Genomic DNA, 3,213 nt, shown 5'->3' on the forward strand with positions numbered 1-3,213 from the left:
AAAAAAAAATATATATATATATATATATATAGGAATTAACAAGAATTTTTTTTTCTTAAAATAGATGAAAAGGTTCAGTTTTTTTCTGAATCAATGAGATAATTTGTTTAAAAAATAAATGTATTAGCCCTGTTTCTATACATGTTCGAGATGGAAACGGGGGGAAAAACACATTTAAAAAGTAGTGCCATTGTGCAGGTGTCTTTGTGAAGTCGACAAACTAGTAGTGATCGCATCCTATAAGAGAATTTCCTGTGTCTCAATACCAAAAGAAAGTAAAAATGAATTCAACTCGACAAACATGACATGTTGTGTCATGTTAATAAAAAAAACAGACCAATTTCTTTTTTGTGTAAGTGAATGCAATCCAAACGTATCACAAGGTTTTGATTGCAAAACAGGGAACAAAAGGATTTTCTAAAGCAAAAGTTGAGTCCTTTTTCCTTTGCAAAAAGTATAAACACAAAATAGATCACCCAAAACTAAAGCCTCAAATTTCTCTCACTTGAATGGATACATGACTTTCAATGTCCTTTAAAAGTAAATGTCTACAGAATAAATGTCCTTTCTTGGAATTAAACATGCAGTGGTTTCTTTTTGAAAAGATTTACTTTCTTTATTTATTAAAATTTTCACTATGTTTAAAGAAGTAGAATATGACAACAAAAAAAAAATCTGTGAGAAAGCTCCTTAGCCTTCTCCCACTCATAGCCAGCAATTTTCAAAAATAAATCACACATGATCAAAAACAACCAATCATGAGGAATCTTGTAGCAGTGTTAATCAAGCTCATGTATGCACTGCTCACATACCTCCTCTGCGCAACATGTTCTGTCAAAAAAGCCTCAGATTTTCGGTGCGTTTCAGCTGTGCATCTTGTAAAGCATAGCATTGTCTCATTTCTGCCAGTGAATGTGTCATAGTTGGTTATCTGCTATCATCGGTAGCCCACCTTACAAACCTCCACATTCACAGCAGGCCACGCTGTGGGGAAGGAGCTGTTGAAGAAATGCTGTAGGCCAGCGTATCAGAGTGAAATGGAGGTCCCTGTGTGGTTTGCCTGTTCAAATGTTCAGGTTAAGTCTACAGTTTTCTCAGGTCTCCCTACTGCAGCTTTAGCCTTCTCTGAGGGCTCAGGACTAAGCTCTATCCATTTTTCTACCAGCTCTGACCAGCCTTCCCATTCTTGCATAAAAAAGAGATATTCGACCAGGGGACTTATTCCACATGCCATTGTGTGTGGATGTGTCCCCCTTTATAGCTTGAGGGAATCGGCAAATTGGAATATTGTTCTGGTCAGTGAAGTAGAATTGAGCGCTTGGTTTATCACTGTTAGCGGTTATGGTGCTAATAAAATTCAAAACAGGTGCACTAAAGATTTATTGATAACCCCTCCAAAAACACGGTTAGGGTTTTTCAGATGAATTCAAATGAGAATTTTTTTCCCCTACTCCCTTTTTTCTGTTTTTTTTTCAGTGTCACTAGTAGCATGAGGCAATAGCTGGACTCTGCAGAGGTTGTACAGGAAGGCCAACTCCACCCGGACAGCACATCAGTTGTTGCCAAAAGATCTGGAGCATCTAGCAGTGCAATAGAAAGTGCATGGAGGAGATTCCAGGAAACTGCAGTTACTCAGGAACTAGATGAGACCATTTGAGGTCCTTAACCCTTCTTTTTTTCCCCTCATTGTTGAAGATTCATTTCTTTTTATTTTGCTTTCTGTTTTGTTATAACTGCTTGTTCTTTACACTCGTTCACCAGTTTCACAAAGCCTAAGTGAGCTAGAATGATATTCCAAAGCTGAAGGCTGAAGGAGAAAGGCAGGATACTGAGTCTTGAGACTTTGGAAGAGGTACCTTCTGGCTTGGTGTGGTATTTTTGGATAAACTGGAAAACCTTTAGTAGTTCTTTTCCCCAAAGCTGTTCACACAAGCTATGGTCAAGAGGACAGCCTAAAGACATAGAAGGTGAAGACGTCCTCTGCAATGTGTCCTTCCATCAATGACGTTAAACATGACTAGAATAAATTCTGTTAATACTTAAAAGATGTTTCCTTCTTTTTGTACAGTATCTGAGAAACATTTCTTCTTGGATTCGAACCGGGTGATCAAAATTGTGATCCAACACCATCAACAGGTTGTGGGACCATGTGGGAGCAACAATAAATTACCAAACCCATTTGAATTGGTGCCATGAGATTTCAGCAAATTGGGCTAATAATTTTTTTAGTAGGCTATAACTTTTATGGTGATGTAGGATTAAGAGCACTGCTGGATGATTTGAATATATAGTTTAAAAAAGGTAGCCTAGTAAACTAGCCCCACCAGCCAGCCGCTGGTGAAAGCACAACAAGGAAGATGGCAACAACTATTGAACAGTTCTCATTTGACTGAGCTTTGGAATCAGTTTTGAAAGGATTAGACTTGGGGTTTTCGTTGAAACGTGAGCAGGAAGAGGCTCTACACTCCTTAATTTTTAGGAAGGATGTATTCGCCGTTTTACCGACAGGCTGTTTGTTTACACTCCCCCACCAGCTTCCTGTCGCGCTTACTACGTGGTCAATAGGCACAGACATGGTTTGGAAAACAACGGGTTGTTCTCATCAACAATCTTCCGATGTCTCATTCATCAGGGCCAGACTAAATGACACATTTAATCTCACATTTAGTCTGGTTTATCAGACTATAAAAAAGGAGTATATGTTGAATGCCTCAGGTATGGACGAAATTAGTTAATTTGTTTCCAGTTTCATTATTTACAGTATTTTCAATACTGTCTCAAAGGAAATAAGATCCAAACCAAAAATCAGCACATTGTGTGACGTCTGAAAATATCAAACCCAGCTGTTGTGAAACAAGAGGAAAATCATGGAGACTTTTCTCTTTGTTTTTGTAATGTTCATTAAATGATTGGAGATGAAAGCCTCAACCAATGCTTCTAAAAATAGTCACTTTTTATATATTTATAATACGGGAGGCTGAGAAAGACTTTACAGTTCCATCGAATGACAATTACAGTGCAGCCTGAGCCCAATGCCTGTCAATCATTACATGCTACTTTCACCCACCAGTAGATGTAAAGACTAATATTTCTGCTACTGGAAAGAAGCCTACAGTAAAACGTAAAATCTCTGATCTTGAGTTTCTGTCAAACCACAACAAAATGACAGTTTTCAAGTTGTTCATTTTCTTTAATTCGCACTTTGTCCCTCTT

This window comes from Cyprinodon variegatus, unplaced genomic scaffold, assembly GCF_000732505.1.
Source record: "Cyprinodon variegatus isolate N-32 unplaced genomic scaffold, C_variegatus-1.0 Scaffold2117, whole genome shotgun sequence".
NCBI classification, from domain to species: domain Eukaryota; kingdom Metazoa; phylum Chordata; class Actinopteri; order Cyprinodontiformes; family Cyprinodontidae; genus Cyprinodon; species Cyprinodon variegatus.